This window comes from Bubalus bubalis, chromosome 4 (genome assembly GCF_019923935.1).
Source record: "Bubalus bubalis isolate 160015118507 breed Murrah chromosome 4, NDDB_SH_1, whole genome shotgun sequence".
Classification (NCBI taxonomy): Eukaryota; Metazoa; Chordata; class Mammalia; order Artiodactyla; family Bovidae; genus Bubalus; species Bubalus bubalis.
Window position 1 is genome coordinate 44,912,944 of NC_059160.1, and position 20,445 is coordinate 44,933,388.

Consider the following 20,445-nt stretch of genomic DNA (forward strand, 5'->3'; position numbering starts at 1 on the left):
GAAAGAAAAAAGTTTCTAGGACTTCCCTGGTGGTACAGTAATTAAGAATATTCCTGCCTGAGGAGAGGGGAGGAGAGGGTGAGATGTATGAAAAGAATAACATGGAAACGTACATAACCATATGTAAAATAATTTGCTGTATGGCTCAGGAAACCCAAACGGGGGCTCTGTGTCAACCTGGAGGGGTGGAATGGGGAGGGAGATGGGAGGGAAGTTCAAAAGGGAGGTGATATATGTATACCTATGGCTGATTCATGTTGCAGCCTGACAAAAAACCACAAAATTCTGTAAAGCAATTATCCTTCGATTAAAAAGTGAATTAATTAAAAAAAAAATATTCCTGCCAATGCAGGGGACACAGGTTTGATCCCTGGTCCAGGAAGAACCCACATGCCTGGGAGTAGCCATGCCCATGCACCACAACTACTGAAGCCGCGTGCCCGTTTCTTGCTCCACGAAAGAAGCCACCGCAATGAGAAGCCACAAGGAAGAGAAGCCCCCACGTGCCACAGCTAGAGCAAGACCACGCCTAGCGAAAAAGACCTAGTGCAGCCAAATTAAAAAATATTTGTGCTGTTGAAGTAAGCTCAGTCCCTCAAACCAGGGATTGAAACCACGGCCCTTGCATTGCACTGGACCACCAGGGAAGTCTCCCAAATTTTATATTCATACGAGGTTACCAGTCATATTGGGTCATTTAAATGATCATTCTTAAATGATTAAATTGGATCATTGAAATGATCATCAAAAATGATCGAATAAAGTTCATTTTAACTTAATTACCTCTGTTATCTCTTTTTCGGAGAAGGCAATGGCAACCCACTCCAGTACTCTTGCCTGGAAAATCCCATGGATGGAGGAGCTTGGTAGGCTGCAGTCTATGGGGTCGCAAAGAGTCAGACATGACTGAGTGACTTCAGTTTCACACATTGGAGACGGAAATGGCAACCCACTCCAGTGTTCTTGCCTGGAGAATCCTAGGGATGGCAGAGCCTGGTAGGCTGCCTTCTATGGGGTCACACAGAGTCAGACACGACTGAAGCGACTTAGCAGCAGCAGCAGCATCTCTTTTTGCCTTTTGGCCACCTGGAGTGAAGAGCAGACTCATTGGAAAAGACCCTGATGCTAGGAAAGATTGAGGGCAGGAGGAGAAGGGGACGACAGAGAATGAGATGGTTGTGTTGGGTAGTTAGAATAGGAAACAGGAGTCCAGAGTGATGGTGGCTAAAAGATAAGGAAGGGAAAAGCCACCAAAAATAGAACAAAAAAAGGTCCAAGGACCGGAGTGAGGACCTCAGGTAGAACAAACAACACTGCTGGATAGCCCAATTTACATAGGGCAGGCCCGGGGGAAGGAAAAGACATATAAAAAGAGGAGCCAAAGGGCCGGGGTCTCTCTCTCTTTCTCTCACCGCCCACAACCCCCCCGCCCCCAATGCATGAGCTCTTTCTCTCTCCTCGCCCTGATCCCCGCGTGCTGGGACGCTCCCCGACTCTCTTTTCTTCGCGTCTTTGGGTCAGCACACCCTCATGCCTCGAGGATGGATTTTCCTGCTATATTCTAAATAAAATAGAGCTGTAACACAGAGCTGTAACACTGATTTGTCTAAGAGCTATAACACGGTCTGTTCGAGACCTGAGAGCTATAACACGGTCTGTCCAAGACCTGAGAGCTGTGATGTGCTGAGGGCTTTAATGTCCATCACTCCAAATCTTTGTTGTGATGAGACAGAACCGAGGAGCGTACACTCGCCTGACAGTTGGATGGCATCACTGACTCGATGGACATGAGTTTGAGCAAGCTCCGGGAGTTGGTGATGGACAGGGAAGCCTGGTGTGCTGCAGTCCATGGGGTCACAAAGAATTAAACACAACTGAGCGAATGAACAACAACGTCTGTAAAGGCCACATCTCCAAATACAGTGACATTCTTTTCTTCTGTATGCTACACTTTTACCACATTCTGGGGTGCTGGGGGATTAGGACCATAACAGCCTGTTACGGAGTGTAACAATAGTGGCTAACACAGGGGTTGCAGGCACTGCTTGTTTAGATACTCTGTGTATTAACTCCTTCAATACACACATAACCCTAGCAGGTAGGTCCTATTGTGACGTCTAGTTTATGGATGAGAAAACCGAAGCTCAGAGCACTTTAGTGACAGCCTCAAGTCACACAGCTGGGAAGGGGCAGAGACAGGATATGAACCAGACAGTCTGACCCCCCAGGGTCCTGGTCTCCCCGCTTCTAGCCTTCCCAGCACCCCACAGCAGTGGCTCTCTGCATCCCCATGACCACCCTTCAGGACGTCCTGGACTGGGGGTCGGCTCAGCTAGGACCATACCCTTAACTTTTCCCTCACTGTCCAACATTTAGGTACTTTTTACTTAACTTTTTTTATCCATTATTACAAGGCTGGAATGAACAAGTTCAGACACAGAGCTTATTTCTTCTTTAGGATTTTATAGACGTGTGACTCCCAGGTCAAAGGGAGTATTTTATGATGATTGAGCACCTCAGAGAAGAGTTCCTGGGCCTGAAACTTGAGCTGAAGCCAAGCACCTGCACCACCCATCTACTTTGGGGGAGGGGAGACTGAGATGCAGGAATGCCATCAGACCTGCCCCACCTCAGCCACCATTTAGTCCCTGCCACTTTTGTCTTAGAAAGCTCCAGGCCCCCCAAATTCTGGCATTTCTGACACTTCCCAAGTCCAACGTAACAAAGTTGTTGGTTCTTTTTTTTTTTTTTTTTTGGCTGAGCTGTGCTGCATATGAGATCTTAGGGATCGAACGCTTGCCCCCTGCTTTGGGATCACAGAGTCTTAACCATTTTTTTTTTTTTTTTTTTTTTTTAACCATTTTTATAAAGATCTACTGATGGTCATGGGTCTGGGATGGGACCTGGGATGTGCATTTTTAAAGCTCTCGTAATTCAGATGCAGAGGATCCTGGTCTAGATTTTGAGAAAACAGTTCTGAGGATCAAAGCCCTCTTTAAGCCACTCCTAGCTCCCAGCTAGGCTCCTAGCTGCTCCTAGCTCAGCTCTTCCTGAACTGACTTCCATGGGGCCAAGAACAGACGAGGACTCTGCCAAGATGAATGAGCAAAGGAATGACTGGAGCATGTAACCTACCAGGGGGTTGTTCCATGCCTCGCCTCATGCCTGGTCTTGTCCTCATCCTTATCCCACCTCCCAGACCTCATTACACCTTATGGCTCAGCTGGTAAAGAATCTGCCTGTAATGAGGGAGACCTGGGTTTGATCCCTGGATTGGGAAAATCTCTTGGAGAAGGGAAAGGCTACCCACTCCAGTATTCGGGCCTGGAGAATTCCATGGACTGTATAGTCCATTGGGTCGCAAAGACTCAGACGTGACTGAGCAACTTTCACTTTCAGGGGTAAAGAACCCACCTGCCAATGCAAGATACGTGAAATATGCTGGTTCGATCCCTGGGTCAGGAAAATCTCCTGGAGAAGGGCATGGCAACCCACTCCAGTATTCTTGCTTGGAGAATTCCATGGACAGAAGAGCCTGGTGGGCTATAGTCCATAGGGTTGCATGAATCAGACATGACTGAAGTGACTTAGCATGCATGCATGCTCTCTCCTCACATAGGGGGCTTGGCTGAACCCCAACACCTCTGCCACTTCCCCTATGACTTTGGGCACCTCTCTGTGTCCCTGGGCCTTTCGAGTACTCCCCCTTTTGAGATGGATGTATTAAGTACTCTCATGTTATTTCCTGCATTAATCATTTCCATCTCACAGGGAACCTAAAACCTATTGGTGTCATTTCGGGGGTAGGTGGACAAAGAGCTCCTTTATGTCAGCATGGAGTAGAATTCAGAGAGAACAAAGTGGTAGAAAAGCATGCTAAGTCACTTCAGTCATGTCTGACTCGGCATCCCTGTGGGCTGTAGCCCGCCAGGCTTCTCTGTCCATGGAATTCTCTAGGCAAGAATACTGGAATAGGTTGCCATTTCCTCCTCCAGGGAATCTTCTCTACTCAGGGATCAAACCCACGTCTCTTATGTCTCCCACACTGGCAGGCAGGTTCTTTAAAAGTGGTAAATAAGAAGTGATTTTATTAGAACAGGATGCTTGTGAGATTTACAAGTGGGCAGGTGAGAAATGCCACACCCAGAGAACTTAGTGGGCTACAGTTATATAATCAAAGAAAAAGTGGGGCGGAAGAGAAAATCTTCTTTGTCTTTTTTGAGTAGACATCACGTTTCCATCATCAGTTCCTCCTCCAGATTGAGCAGGGGAGTTTTTGGTCCCTGCGTGATCAAGCTAGATCCATAAATTGTTGTTTTTTATGCATGTAGAGAGCATGTCCTAGGAATCATTAACTTCCCGAGCTCACTAGGCAGGGTGTGGGTCTCATCCGCCATTGTTTTATTGTTCTGGGGCATGTCCTGTGCTTCTGTTGCATGCTTTTGTTGTTAAGCAAGCCTGCTTGATTTTGTGGTTAAGCAAACCTGCTTTCTTGAGTAATCATTAACTTACAGGAGTCTGTCATATTTTTCTGTTTATAATTCCCTAGTGGGATTAACTATTTAATCACCCCCTTTGTTCTTTCATTCTGTCCCTATCAAACCTGTGATGCTGAAATAAAGGAAGGAAGCTACCAAGGCTGGGCCAGGAGAGGGAGATAGAAACCAGAGAGGGTATGGACCTTGCCTGGGGTGAACCAGCAAGAGAAGAGAGTCCTGAGCTGGCTCTGGGTTCTCACTGTCAGTTTTTTTTAAAAAGTTTTATTTATTTATCTGACTATGCTGGGTTCTTAGTTGCAGCATGTGGGATCTTAGTTCTCCGAGCAGGGATCCAACCCAAGCCCCTGCATTGGAAGTGCAGAGTCTTAACCACTGTGCCACCAGGGAAATCCCCCGACCAACCCACACTGCCTGTTTTGAGGCTGCTCTTGACTGACGTTGATAGGGAGGTTGATGGGGAGAGAGTATTTCTATAAGAGGGGAGGGGAGCAGGAACTAGTGCCCTGGGGGGTACCTTCTCCATGTCCAGTCTCCCCCTCCAAAAGGCTTTGCCTTCCATGCCCACATTTGCTTGAATTGCTGAGTACTACATGGCTGGGGGAAGGAGGGGGGCTTCATGGTGGCTGCAAGTGAGGGACTGGCTGCCTAGCGGACCTGGTTGGTGTTCGTTCAGCCCTTAGCTCTGACCACCCAGCCACAGCCAGGCCAACGTCAGGGCTGCAGCTCTCAGGCCCACAAGTGTGGGTGTCTCCTCAGCAAGGGGGAGGCACACAGGCTGTGTGGGGCCAGCCCAGGCCCTCCCTGTCCTGGCGCTGGCCCCACAGCCTCTGGGGAACCAGCAGAGAACAGCTCTCCAGGACAGTGGCCCCAGAGGATGAGACCAGCAGGGGCTGAGGCGGCCTGGGAAGATGAGCCTGTCTGCACGTGAGGCCGGGGCCATGCCCTCACTGTGTTCGGGAGGGCTTGGCCTCTGATGCCTCTTCTCTGGAGGCTGCATTTCCCAGAACCTCACTGGCCCTGAGTCATTGACCTTGGTTGGGGCAGGAAGGCCCTCAGAGAGACTAGCTCTCACTCCCTGGTTAATGGAGGAAACCAGGCCCAGTGAGGGGGAGGGGGAGGGGAGGAAGACGGGGTGGGAGCCGAAGGGCAGCTGGGGAGGGGCCAGGTCAGGAGGTGGCTCTTCAGAAACCCTTTCCCAGCTGGCCAGCTACCAGACCGATGCCACGTGTCCATGTGTCCACCTCCCCCAGCAGCCTGAGAGAGCAGAGGGTGGGGCTGGCCGCCTTTTCCAGTCCTCAGAGTGGCCATGAGTCTGTCAAAGTAAGTTGAAGGCACATACAAGTCTGTACATGCCCCAGCATTGTGCTCTGAGTCTGATTTTGGGGTAAGAAAGAGTAAGAGGCCTACCCAGGTGGCTCAGTGGTAAAGATGCCACCTGCCAACACAGGAGACACAGATTCGATCCCTGATCCAGATGGATCCCACATGCCACAGAGCAACTAAGCCCGTGCGCCACAACTATCGAGACTGCACTTTAGAGCCTGAGAGCGGCAACTGCTGAAGCCTGTGGTCCCTACAGCCCATGCTCCACAACGAGAAAAACCACCATGATGAGAAGCCCACACACTAGAGAGTAGCCCCCTCTCAAAACTGGAGAAAAGCCCATGCATGAATGAAGACCCAGCACAGCCAAAAATAAATAAAATTATTTAAAAGAAAGGAAGAGTAAGAGGGATAATGATTTTTTTTTTTTTTAACCTGCCCAGACCCTCTGGGCAGGAGGGCATTGTCTCCTGTTCAGGAAACTCACTAAAAAACTTAGGAACAATGACATGGGCCCAGGGGAGGGCAGTGGTGGGGGTCCTCAGAGACTAGGGTTTGGAACTTGATCTGGGGTGACCAACCATTCTAGTTTGCCTGAGACTTAAGGGTGTCCCTGGGACACAGGATTTTGAGTGGTGAAAGGGAAGCCGTCTTAACTCTGCCACTCACTGTGTCATTTCACTTCCGCATGCCTCAGAGGTTCACCTGGACCATGGGATCAATAGCTATCCTATGTCCTTCCTGGGGTGCCCTGAATATTAGGGTAGGGGTTGTGGAGGGAAAGTTAGAAGATACTATCTTCCAGCAACTACATGCATGCAGTCACTTCAGATGTGTCGGACTCTTTGCAACCCTATCGACTCTGGCCTGTCAGGCTCCTCTGTCCATGGGATTCTCCAGGCAAGAATACTGGAGTGTGTTGCATGCCCTCCTTCAGGGGATCTTCCTGACCCAGGGATTGAACCTGCATCTCTTATGTCTCCCGCATTGCAGGCTTTACCACTAGCACCACCTGGGAAGCCCTCTCCCAGCATAAGTGAAGTCTATTTTCTCATTGTGAGTGGTGGCCATTCTGGTGAGGGATCACCTGCTCCCCTCGCTCCACTACCTGAAATTCACTCACTCACCACCAAGTACAAAAAATCAGCAGCTACTCTGTGCCAGGCAGAGGGTACCCTTGGGCAGAGAAGGAAAAGCCCAGCCCTCAGGGAACTCAGGGTGCATGTATGGATATTTAGAACACAGTCAGGTGAATCTGGTTCATCACACTGTCTTGAGCGTGGTACGGACATTAACTCACACACGATAACATAGTGAGGTGGGCATTATTTTATCTGCATTTTGCAGATGAAGAAATTGCAGCTCAGAAAGATTAAGTAATCAGCAGAGAAGTCACAGGAAGGACACTAAGAGGTAACTTTTTTCAGGATGAGCATATGTCTGAATGTGTGCGAGGGAAAGACTTTCTAGGAAGAAACCGTGGGACATCGTTGATGCTTCTAAGGAACAGCCCTGTGTGCTAAGCTTGAGAGGGTTGACACTGTAGGGATGAAATATTTTTCATTTCTTTCTTCCTAGTTTGTTTGACTAGTATATTGACAAAAGATAGCTTAACAGGAGAAAAACAAACAAATGTTTAGTAATATATATCTTCTGTGTACATGGGAGATTCCCACGAAACTGAGTAACTCTCAGAAATAGCCAAAAAGCATCACCTTAAATATCATCTTCAGCTCAGGCAAAAGAAGATATTGCGGGAGAGGCTGGCCGGACAGACTGACATCTGTCTGCAATGACAGAGGCACAGGCCTGGAAGCAAATGTCCTGGTTCTACTACCAGTAGCTGCTGGTCACAGCTCTCTACATGCTGGAGCCCTGGGAGCGGACTGTGTTCAATTCCATGCTGGCTCCCATTGTGGGGATGGCACTGCATACAGGATATGTAGTCATGCTTCAGCAAATCACAGCGATGTTGCACTGCTTAAAAACTGTTCAGTGTACCAGGATGTAACTGAAATCAAGAGGTTCCTTAGGGAAGAGTCACCATCTGAAGTTGGAATGAGACTTCATCAGATGTCATAAGAAACTCTACTAGACACCAACATAGCTAATCCTATGAATATAAAGACCAAAATTCATGAGTAGAACAAGAAAACAATTCTTACTCATGTGTTGTGTCTTTTATTTTTAAAGCAAGCTCTTGTAGCTTTTGTCTATTTTAATATTGTAGTCATTTGTACTTTGATATCAGTATTTTCTTAACCTTTGTGACTGTTTCAGTATTACTCAGTGAAAGCTTTTCTTAATGTAACCTCGAGTACATTTTAATTACCTTCTATTTCTAATACCAAAGTCATTAGTTGGGCTTCATCATTCTTGCTGTGATGTGGCATATACATCTGCCTGGAGATACTTCTACTCTTGACCAAATTTTTGTAAGAAAAAATTCAAGATTTTGGGTAGGGGGCTGAGGAGGGAGAATATTTAATTGAGAACTATTTACAAAACAATTTTTTGTAAGTTTGAACTCAGGAGTACATTTTAGCTATCTGCACTCTACTTGTATCACCATTTGCTTTAAAACTATTAAAGTGTTTCTTAACAATGGAAAAAGAAAGATCTTGCTAAAGTTAAAATAAGGAACATTTCACCTTTTAAATATTTAATTCTGTGTGGACTCACTTCCAAAAAACTTTGGTGATGGTTCTTACAACAAATGGCGGTTAATAAGCATTATTATAAAGTGCTTATATACTGTAGTTTTTAATAGAAGGTAAATCAGTTTCATCTCAGGGCCATTAGTAACAATGTACTTCCTTAAATTTAGATTCATGATTGTAATGGGTGCTACAAATGACCTGGTCTTAATGACACAGATCATCACAATGGTGTGATCACTTACCTAGAGCCAGACATCCTGGAATGTGAAGTCAAGTGGGCTGTAGGAAGCATTACTATGAACAAAACTTGTGGAGGTGATGGAATTCCAGATGAGCTATTTCAAATCCTAAAACATGATGCTGTGAAAGTGCGGCACTCAATATGTCAGCAAATTGGAAAACTCAGCAATGGCCACGGGACTGGAAAGGGTCTGTTTTCATTCCAATCCCAAAGAAAGGCAATGCCAAAGAATGTTAGCAAAGTTATGCTCAAAATTCTTCAAGTTAGGCTTCAGGAGTATGTGAACCAAGAAATTCCAGATGTACAAGCTGGATTTAGAAAAGGCAGAGGAACCAGAGATCAAATTGCCCACATTCTTTGGATCATAGCAAAAGCAAGGAAATGCCAGGAAAAAAAAAAATTATTCTTGTTTCATTGACCATGCTAAAGCTTTTGACTGTGTGGATAACAACAAACTGTGGAAAATTCTTAAAGAAATGGAAATACCAAACCACCTTATCTTTCTCCTGAGAAACATGTTCACAGGTCAAGAAGCAACAGTTAGAGTTGGACATGGAACAATGGACTAGTTCAAAATTGGGAAAAGAGTACCTCAAGGCTGTATATTGTCACCCTGCTTATTTAACTTTTATGCAGAGTACATCATGAGAAATGCCAGGCTGGATAAATCACAAGCTAGAATCAAGATTGCCAGGAGAAATATGAACAACCTCAGATATGCAGATGATATCACTCTAATGGCAGTAAGTGAAGAGGAACTAAAAGCTTCCTGATGAGGGTGAAAGAGGAGAGTTAAAAAGCTGGTTTGAAAGTCAACATTCAAAAAACTAAGATCATGGCATCCGGTCCCATTACTTCATGGCAAATAGAGGAGGAAAAAGTGGAAGCAGTGACAGATTTTATTTTCTTGGGCTCCAAAATCACTGCAGACAGTGACTGCAACCATGAAATGAAAGGATCCTTATTCCTTGGAAGGAAAGCTATGACAAAGACCTAGACAGCATATTAAAAAAACAGAGATATCACTTTGCTGACAAAGGTGCCTATAGTTAAGTTATGGTTTTTCCAGTAATCATGTATGGATGTGAGAGTTGGATCATAGAGAAAGCTGAGCACCAAGACTTGATGCTTTTGAATTGTGGTGCTAGAGAAGACTCTCGAGAGTTCCTTGGACTACAAGGAGATCAAACTGGTCAATCCTAAAGGATATCAACCCTGGATACTCATTGGAAGGACTGATGCTTAAGCTGAAGCTCCAGTGCTTTGGCCACCTGACAGAAGCTCAGACTCATTGCGAAAGACTCTGATGCCGGCAAAGATTGAAGGTAAAAGAAGAAGGGGACAGCAAAGGATGAGATGATTAGATAGCATCACTGACTCAAAGGACAAGAACTTGAGCAAACTCAGGGAGATAGTGAAGGACAGGGAAGCCTGGTGTGCTTCAGTTCATGGGATTTCAAAGGGTCAGACATGACTGAGTGACTGAACAACAACTTCCTTAAATTTAGTTCTGTGGTGGTAATGGGTGCTGCAAATGCGATTGTATATTGCAATATGATGAGGTGAATCGTTACAGACCATAACAAAAAGAAATGTAAACTTGGTTAAAATGCTCTCACCCTTTGTACTGTTTATTTTTTCAGATTTTTATTCCTTACATGTAAAATAGCTATCTATTTCTTTGGTGTAAACTCATTAAATTAAATAAAAAGGATGTTGGGACTGAAGAGTCACTTATGAAAGTTTACCAGGAAAAGCACAGTAAAAGTGGGTGAGGCTGTTATGCATATTTAAGTCCTTACCTTCTCCTTGGATAAGTGTTTCTAGAAATTTAGAGCCAGCCATCCTGGCTGCGCAGTGGTAAAGAATCCGCCTGCCAATGCAGGAAATGCAAGAGATGCAGGTTTGATCCCTGGGTCGGGAAGATCCTCTAGAGTAGGAAATGGCAACCTCCTCCAGTATTCTTACCTAGAAAATTTCACGGTCAGAGGAGCCTGGTGGGCTTCAGCACATGCAGTGGCAAAGAGTGGGACACAGTTGAAAGACTGAGCACAGGCTGTCCCTGGTACAAATAGGGAGACACCCTTACAGAAAAAGATTTCCCTTATAAATGTAACTGTTTCTTACCAAAAGGTAACTTATACTCAGTTTTTAGAGCTTCTCTCATGTCTGCTGTTCTTATTTTTTTTTTTTAATAATCATCTTAAAATAATCAATAGACCAAAGAGGTGTATTTTGGGGTGGTATATTTTGCTGCCCTTTAAGGCAGCCTGTGGGCACCTGGGCGGCTGTGAAGGACAGTAAGAAGTGGAGGTCACAGAGACGCAATTCAACAGATTAGGGTAGAAAAAGGATCTGGACTGTGAGGAGAGCCTGGAGGGAGAAAAGAGGAAGCCAGGTGACCAGCGGACTGACTCCTGCAGGACACTTCCTCTCAGGTTTGGAGTCTCCTCCCACCAAGAAGTGCTCAGTCAACCAAACACTTCTGACGGATCAATGGCTACTGTTTAGCCAGACCCTGGGCTGAGGTTACAGACTTCCTAAGTTAGGAAAGGCACTACTTGGTACAGTCCTGGCCAGCAAGGTGCACCAGTTGACTGTAAGGCCAGGTGAATGAGTGCTCCAAGATGCGGTCACTAAAGGTACCCCCGTGGCCCCCACCATGTACCCTAGTAAGGGCCTGCCACCGTGGTGACGTGAAGAAGCCCGCCCACAGTCACAAAGGGAGTCGGTCAAGTTTAGCCCGGGTAAGAGGTGGCCGAAGCGGGTCTCAGCCCGGAGACGGACGCGGGGGTGTTCCCAAAGAGACTCTGGGCACCTGGGGGGGGGGGGGGGAGGGTGGCATCACTGCAGAGGCCTGCCTGCCCTTGCAGAAAATTTGCCCGCGGACGTTCGGTGTGGCTTAGGGGCGGGGCCTCAGGGTAGGACGCCCGCCCCGCCTGCGCCGGCCCCGCCCTGCCCGCGCCGAGCCTGCCCTTATAAGGTGAGCGCTGCCAGCGCGCCGCATCTGAACGGCTGTCGTCACCTGCGTTCGTCTGCCGGCCTCCTGATGCAGCCCGCCCGCCGGGGGCAACATTCCAAGGCCGCGCCTCCCAATGCCTTCCTGCCGGGAAGCGCGCGCCTCGCCTTGCCTCCCGGGGAGGCGACCCGTGGGCTTCCGCTCCCGTTGGGGCGCGCACGACCCCCCGACCACGCCCGGCCAGGTCCCGGGTCCGAGCACTTTCCCCGGCTCCATCCCGCTCATAGAAGCCTTAGACCCGCGGAGCAAGCGAGCAGGAGTGGTTGAGCCGGCGAAGGGAGTAGTGCTGGACTCCCCGAAAGTTTGGAGTCTGGTGGGAAAAATATCAGCCTCCTTTCAAGGACGGCCCAGCCCACTCGGCGCCTGCTAAGTGCCTGGCATCAAACTCGACTTTTAAAAAGTCAATTGCCCCTTCCAACTTGCGTGGTATGGCTTAGTAAGAGCCAGCACTCTAGAACCACACGACCTGGGTGCAAATGTAACTTACTGGCTTCTCGTCCCCAAAGGTCGCAGGTAACCCGAACCCCGGCTGTCTGTAATTCTGAGTTCAGCCTTAGCCCTTGGACTTGTTTGCCAGTGTTAGGGGGCATGGGTGCAATTTTTAAAAACAACACTGTACTTCTTTTCCACGTTGCAGTAAATCCTGGTTAACGACAGGAAGAATGTCTTGCCGGATTTCCCTGACATCTTAGCAATCTCTTTTTAGCAAAGCAAAGACTGGGTCTCAGCCTGGAACCCTTGGGCAAGAGATAGAAGCTAGGTAAATTCAAACACATGACTGTGTGTGTGTGTGTGTGTGCGCGCGCGCGCGCGTGCTTGCACGCGCGAGATAGAAATAATTTAAGAGTTTCCATCCAGGGTTTAAAATTGCTATTTATGGCACTTGTATTTTTAGTTTGAAAATGTTCACACATACCAGAGTATAGAGAATAATAGTACAACGATCCTTCATACATTAATCTAATGTTCACTTTAAAAATACACACGTGTTAAAACATGAGGTGACTTTTCAGAAGAGAAAAATAAGGCAAAAGTATAAAGAGTGCAGCGGCAAAACTGAGCTTGCTAACTGTCTGAGGCTTGGCGCGGACCTCCTGGGGATGCGCTGAGCCCAGCCAGTGAAGGGGGCCCCCCTGCTCGCCTGCCAGGAGAGGAGGGGAGATGAGAGCTGCTGTCTCCCATTGAGAGCCCAGATTGGCCTTGGCCTTGGCCTAGCACACCTGTAAATTCCTCCATGCCAGAGTACCCCACTCGGCTGCCTCTAGATTCAAGTCTTCTTGCCTGGATTACTTCTCCAATCGCTTTGTTGTCTGCCCACCTGTTGGCTGGGGCCACCTGGGCCCCAGGTGCCCATCCTGCACACTGGGACCAGAGGAATTTTCTAAACCATAAATATTACTACCTGTCTTCCTTATAAACCCCTCCATGAGTCCCGGCTGCTGCTACTGCTAAGTCACTTCAGTCGTGTCCGACTCTGTGCGACCCCATAGACGGCAGCCCACCAGGCTCCCCTGTCCCTGGGATTCTCCAGGCAAGAACACTGGAGTGGGTTGCCATTTCCTTCTCCAATGCATGAAAGTGAAAAGTGAAAGTGAAGTCGTTCAGTCATGTCCGACTTTTTTGCGTCCCCAGGGACTGCTGCCTACCAGGCTCCTCCGTCCATGGGATTTTCCAGGCAAGAGTACTGGAGTGAGGTGCCATCGCCTTCTCTGCCATGGGTCCCTAGTGCCTGCCAAAAAAAGACCCAACTTCCCTGGTGGCTCAGGTAAAGAATCTGCCTGCAGTGTAGGAGTCAAGGGTTCAATCCCTGGGTCAGGAAGATCCCCTGGAGAAGGGAATGGCAACCCATTCCAGTATTCTTGCCTGGAAATTTCCATGGACAGAGGAGCCTAGTGGGCTACAGTCCTTGGTGTCACAAAGAGTCAGACATGACTGAACAACTTTCACTTTCACTTAGCAGGGCAGCCTGCCAGTGGTCTGGGGTTCACAGACTCCTCAGTCCTTTTTTCCTACCACATTCTCTTTACACTTGACTCTCAGGCCTGAAGCATTTGATCATTCAGGAAATATTTAACTTGATAGGATGCAGCACCAGAAATGGCGCTCAGCAGTGGTGAGCAGCACAGCAAGGCACGGGCCGTGCCCCCTCTCCTAGAGTTTACTGTCTAATTTGTTTGCTGTTGTTCAGCCGCTCAGTCATGTCTGACTCTTTGCAACCTCATAAACTGTATCACACCAGGCTTCCCTGTCTTTTACCATCTCCAGGAGTTTGTTCAGACTCATATCCATTGAGTCGGTGATGCCATCCAACCATCTCATCCTCTGTCTAATGGGAGAGTTAAATACATAAGTGTAAGAAAATTATTTTAATGGGTCATGTGCTATAAAGGACCTACAAAGTAGCAAGAGCGTTTTTGCCCTTTGCCTAGAAGACTGCCACCCCACTCTTACCTGCTCTGTCCTTTGCCCAGTGGCTCTTGCCATCCTCTTAGATGCTGGTACAGCGTCATCAGCTCCTTGGGGTCTCTTTGCATGTCTCCATTAGGGTTTTGATCACACCAAGGTAGTGATTCACATGCCTGTCTCTCACACTGGACCATAAATTCCTCAAGGATATCCCTTACTCTGGTTGGCCTAGTGCTCTCAGTGCTTAGTAGGTGCACTGAAATTGTTGGATGACTATTAAAGCAGCAAGCCTTCGAACCAGGACCCCCAGTCCCAGAGTAATTCAACTTTAAGTCAATATTTATTCAATTATGTTTAAAGGAACCATTTCTTTTGTTTAGTAAATCAGTGTGCTAAGCTCCCCCCCAGCCTCCTTATGGACCAGTGGATTTACAGAGGCTGAGTGGTGTGCTGTGACAAATCATGGGGCTGCCAGCAATTAAGCAGTCACCTTGCCCAGTGGAGTATCAAGTGAACAGGACCTTCTTGGGTGAAGGCAAGATTGAGTGTCAGGCTGAGAAAATAGGGGGATTTGAAGGAGGCAAAGTGGGGTGAACATATGCAGCCGCTGGGGTGTGGGCCCAGTGGGGTGTGGCCCCCAGTGGGGTGTGTCTGGAACATGAGGTCTCCTGAGTGAGCCAGGAGCTGAGGCAGGCATGTTAGGGCCCGATGGGAAGGGCCTTTCATGACAGCTCACTTTCTCCTGTTGGTGAACAAAGGGTTAGACATGGAATCTAGGTCAGTGACTGTTCAAGGTATTAGGTATAAAATAAACTACAAGGATACACTGTACAACAAGTGGAATGTAGCCAATATTTTGTAATAACTGTATGTATATGGAGTATAACTTTATACAATTATGAATCACTATACTGTATACCTATGACATAATATCGCACATCAAGTATTCTTCAATTAAAAAAAATTCCTCTTCCATCTGGGATCTCTGAGGCCACCGGAGAGATGGGAGAAAGCCAGAGTGGGGTGGCCCCAACCCATCTCCCTTGGCTCTCAGAACACTGGAGCCAGAGGGGAACTTGCCAATGGAGGCCAACTCCCTGGTTTGATGGATGTGGAAATGGAGGCCCAGAGAGGGGCTGAGATTGTATGGAGGTTAGTCTCATAGTGAGACTGGAGACTCAGGCCCCTGGCTCCTAATCCAGTGCTCCCTTCATTCCTTTGTTTTATCTTGGGGGTCTGCAGAAAGATGGAGGGGCTGCAAGAAATGTCCAGTCTGGAAGAAGCTGGGTTGTGTGCTAGCCCAGACCCCAACCTGGGAGACCCGTGTCCTGGCTGCATTCGGCCACCCTCTTCCAATGAACACTCCAGCTGGAGACACTGCCCTATGGGAGCTGCAGATCGAGATGGGTGGGACCAGGTGAGCCTGTAGCCCATGGCTCTGAGCCTGAGTTCTCTGCCCTTTCCTCTTGTGTGTGTGGGGGATTGGGGTGGGGGAACCCTCCCCCACCCAAAGATAAGAGGAGACCCTTCTTCCTTCTCTCTCACGCCACCCCAGCCTGAGCCTGGAGGAGTGGCCAGGGAGGATAAAGCCTCTGGGAACCTGTTTTACCTAGGAACTTGCTGCTTCCCTCCGGGCCTCAGGATTAGGGTAGTGGCTTCTAGTTCTTTCTTTCTGGAGACACTGGATATGGTCTGAAATCCAGGCGGGGGCCCTCCCCGAGTCTTCCTGGCAACTTTGACCCTCATCACAGACTTTGCCTTCTCAGTTCACCTACCTTTGCCATGTGGGTGTCATGTCTCCAAGGGGACCCACAGCTTCTTGAGGGCTTTGAGACCCTTCTCTGGGTTTGAGACCCAGTGTCTGCAATCAGGGGGTCTTACAGCAGGGAGGGATTGGGGCCTCTTCCCAGGGAAGGCAGTGCAAATCCTGGGTAAGATCTGGGACTTTTTTTTTCCTGTGAAGTCGTTCAGTCATGTCTGACTCTTTGTGACCCTGTGGACTGTAGCCTGCCAGGCTCCTCTGTCCACGGGATTCTCCAGGCAAGAATACTGGAGTGGGTTGCCATTTCCTTCTACAGGGGATATTCCCAACCCAGGGATCGAACCCGGCTCTCCGGCACTGCAGGCAGACTTTACTGTCTGAGCCGCCATGGGTTCCATTTTCCCTAATATTTATATATTTATTGGCTGCACAGGTTCTTAGTTATAGCATGCAAGATCTTTAGTTGCAGCATGCAAACTCTTAGTTGTGGTATGTGGGATCTAGTTCCCTGACCAGGGATCAAACCTAGGTGTCCTGCATTGAGAGCCTGGAGTCCTAGCCACTGGACCACCAGGGAAGTCCCCACGTTGACATTCTTGGGAATGAAATGGCCAAGGCTGGGGGAGATTTCAGGCTCCTGGGATTCAGGAAGGGTCAGATCCATGGACCTCCCCAAGATGTTTCTTTTCCTGGTGACTTCTGTGCCTTTGGCTGTTGGTCCTGAATGAGATGACTTTTGGGGTTAGGAGTGTCTGAGATCCATCTCAGGAGTCCCACCAGTGGACTCCACCATGGCTGAGTTTGGGGACCACCTCTCCAGGCCCTCTTCCGGAGTGCCCTCTCATCAAAGTTTGGATTCTGGGAACAAAAGTCGGGGTGAGTCACAGGCCTGCCCCAGGATAGAAGGGGCAGCACCTTGTTCTGGTGTCCCACCAGAACCAAATGAGACGGGAGAAGGTGGATGGTGGATCTCCAAAGGAAGGGATTGGTGTGATCAGAGCAAGGAGGTAAGAGAAGCAGGGGCGGCAAATCAGAAGCTTTTTAGCCAGGAATTTACCTATTGCTCCTAGACCTGGACTCCCTAAAAATAAATTTCCTTCCCTACTTCCTCTCTCCTTTCTGACCTCTTTCCCTCCTTCCCTCAAATATCTATTAAGTGCTTGCTCCGTTTCAGGAACACCTAGGCCCTGGGAATAAAAAAATGAATCAAATTCAGGGCCATCCCTGGGGAGCTCTTCTAATCCAGATCAGCATATGCTGCTGTTCATCCATGGCAAGGTAGGCATTGCCAGTCAACCACAAAGCAATTTACCTGGGAGCCTGGGCTTGACCTCAAGATCCCGCTCAGCACGGAGCTCCAGACTGCCAGTGCTCATCAACTGGAGTTGGTCCAAAATATGGAAATTCTTTGCTGTGCCCAGCCCAAAACATTCCTTTCTCCTATAACATTTCTGACCTTAAAAACAACAGAATTCCCCTAGACACTCCACCAGGGTCATTTCTCCTCCTTAAGGACAATGGCATTAGGGTCTCCAACTCCTGACCCTGATCGGCTGTTGAGTTAACATCATGGTTAGGAGCCTGAGCACAGTTCCTACTGACAGAAGGACTGCATTTGAGTCCCATCCCTACCACTGCATCCTTCTGAGCATCCCTGGGTTTGGGATGAGTGTTCTATGACTCTTGCAACAAATGACCAAACACTTTAGTGGCTTAAAATAAGGCAAATGTATCATCTTACAATTAATACCGGAGGTCAGAGGTCCAAAATGACTTTTATGGGGCTAATATCAAAGTGTCAGCAGGGTTGTGTTCTTTCTGGAAACTCTAGGTGAGAACCTGTTTGTTTCCTTGCCTTTTCTGGCTTCCAGAAACTGTACACACTCCTTGGCTGATAGCCCTGCCCTCCATCTTCAAATCACAGTGCTCCAACCTCTGCTTCCTTTCTGACTCTGACTGCCATGCTCTTCTTCAGCAGTGGTCTCTTGTCTTTTAATAATAATAAACGCTGTGGCTTCGGGGCTCATGTGAGGTTTAGGTGGGATCAGGTCCATGGAGCATCTTGCAAGTTGTAAAGAGTAGTCCAGATATTAGAGCTTGTCCTCATGATTCTCCCAGGAGCCATCTGCAGAGGGGCAACTGGTGCATCTCAGGGACAAGTCACTGAGAAGACGTGCTAACAAGTGCTCCATGGACAGTCACGGTTCTATAGACCCAGCGGTGCTCCAGGTGCACAGGGCTCATGTTATCTGAGGCTGCAGGTGGGGCTCAGCGTCTGCATCAGGACCAGGACTTCTGACCCCTGGCCCGGTACATGCCCTAGGCCACTTCAGGGGTAACCTGAGTAAGCCACCCTCCATTTGCCCCTAGGCCTGATTCCTCTTGTCATCAAACCTTACTGCCAGGAGGGCTTTAGAGATCAGCTGATCCTGTGGTTTTTCTTTTTCTTTTTTCTGCGTTTTCTTAATGTATGGTTCAGACGGTAATCTGCCTGCCATGCAGGAGACCTGGGTTTGATCCCTGGTCGGGAAGATCCCTTGGAGAAGAGGGTGGCTATCAACTCCAGTACTCTTGCCTGGAGAATTCCATGGAGGAGACTGGAGGGCTACAGTCCATGGGGTCGCAGAGAGTCAGATACAACTGAGCGACTAACACTTTCACTCACATCAGTAGCAAACTGTTTTTCCAAAGGACACCCTACCTGGAAACCCGATAGACAGGACATGCAAATGTGGAAACTGCGAGGCCCCTACCGACCTCTCCAGCCTCCTGTCTCCTGGTTTCCCACCCCAGACTCACCACCAGAGGCCTCACAGCCTTGGGAGGTAGAGCTTGTTTACCTGACTCCTAGTCCAGACCTTTCCTTCTCCTCTCTCCCCAGAGGCAGTGTGCCTAGAGCCTAAAAGCAGGCATTCTGAAGTCCCAGGACTGGCCTCTGTGCTTTTCTTCTGTGACCTTTGTGAAATGAAATATTTCCTGCCTTATCGGTAAACAAGAACATCACAGCCATCAGTGATTTCAGGCCTCCAAATGTGAATGAGGGCTCCCAAAAGGAAAACAATGCCTGCGATCCAGCAGATGCCACCAGTCCCCTGCCCCACCAGGGTGGGCACTGGCAGCCAAGGAACTGGGGAACCTGGGAAAGATGTCAGGGTTCAGACTTAATTTTGCATCTCTGGGTCTGCCCCTGGTTGAGCAAGAATGGCCCCTGGCCTCTTGACTCAGGAATGCAGAGCATTTCTTCCCACCGCTAAGAAGGAAGGGGCCAGGCCTCCAAGGACTAGAAGGATTCAATTGTTTGCTAAAACCACAGCTTAGGAGAGGTCTGAGGGAAAAGGGAGGTCTGGGGTGTGGAGGGCAGAGCTCCGGGCTCTGATTACCCTGTGGGGGAGGAGAAGCCTGTCCCAAAACAGGAAAGTGATCCATGGGTGGATGGACTGAGGGCAGATCTGAAGAGAACTGTCCTTCCTTCAGCCTCAGTGCTGGCTTACAGCTCCCAGCTCTGACTCTGACTCCTGGGGGTGTGGGAGGGCTGGTCCTTCCCACCTTGGGCACCTCACCTTCCAGTCCAGGCCTCTTCTCAACCCAGCTCCCTGTTCCATCCTTTTCTCTCTTCTAGACCTTCTTTGTCAAGTGCCTCATCTGTTGAGCTAGGTGCTGTTATGACCCTCATTTGATAAGTGAGCAAACTGAGGCACAGAGAGGGAAAGCATCTTACCCAAGGTCACACAGCAGGGTCTCAGTAATTTGTCCAGTAACTATGTATTGTGTGCCAGGAACTGCACTTACAGGGCAACGCAGGGAGGGGGAAAGCATGACCCATGAGAGCAGCAGCTGTACCTTATCTTCTGCTGTGTCCCCAGAGCCCAGCCTGGCCATACATCTGGTCAGATGAGCAGGAGTTGGTCCAGTTTTCCACCTCCTCTCAGAGACATCGCCCAGCATCCCCAGGCTTCAGGACTTACCACTTCCCACTGCCCATTCCCCAGCTCTGCTGTCTCCATCCCCAACTCCTGGGTTTGCTCAGCTGCCGATGGAGTCGGTATTCCACCTCCACTTCGCCCACAGCCAAGGTCAGTGGATCAGCTTCCATGTGGACCTGCGCCCACATAGACCCCAGGTGAAGGGCACCTTATCTTCTAGCCTATCCCTAGGCTGGCTCTCCTCTGCCCTCCAGGACCCCATCCTAAGTGGTCTCCCAGTCTACAGACCTCCTAGAGGTCAACTTCCCTTGGCCCCTGTATCATTCGTGGTTCAACCAAAGAAACAGAACCAGTAGGCTACATATATGCTGTGGACAAAAAAAGAAAAAAGCCACCTGGGGGAAATCCCTGGTGGTCCAGTGGTTAGAACTCTGCATTCTCACTACCCAGGGCTGGGGTTCAATCCCTGGTTAGGGAACTAAGATCTCACAAGCCATGAGATGCAGCCAATTTTTTTTTTTTAATTAATTAGCTAATTTTAAAAAGTCACCTGCCATTACAGTAAACAATGAAGAATGCTATCAAATGATCAGCCACTGCAGCTGACCTTGA

The 20,445-nt window shown here is 48.6% G+C and overlaps 1 pseudogene; it reads left to right on the forward strand.

Annotated features, from left to right (window-relative positions):
- The first annotated feature begins 7,611 nt into the window (after positions 1-7,611).
- LOC112584384 lies at positions 7,612-7,833 on the forward strand (annotated as a pseudogene).
- The last annotated feature ends 12,612 nt before the right edge of the window (positions 7,834-20,445 follow it).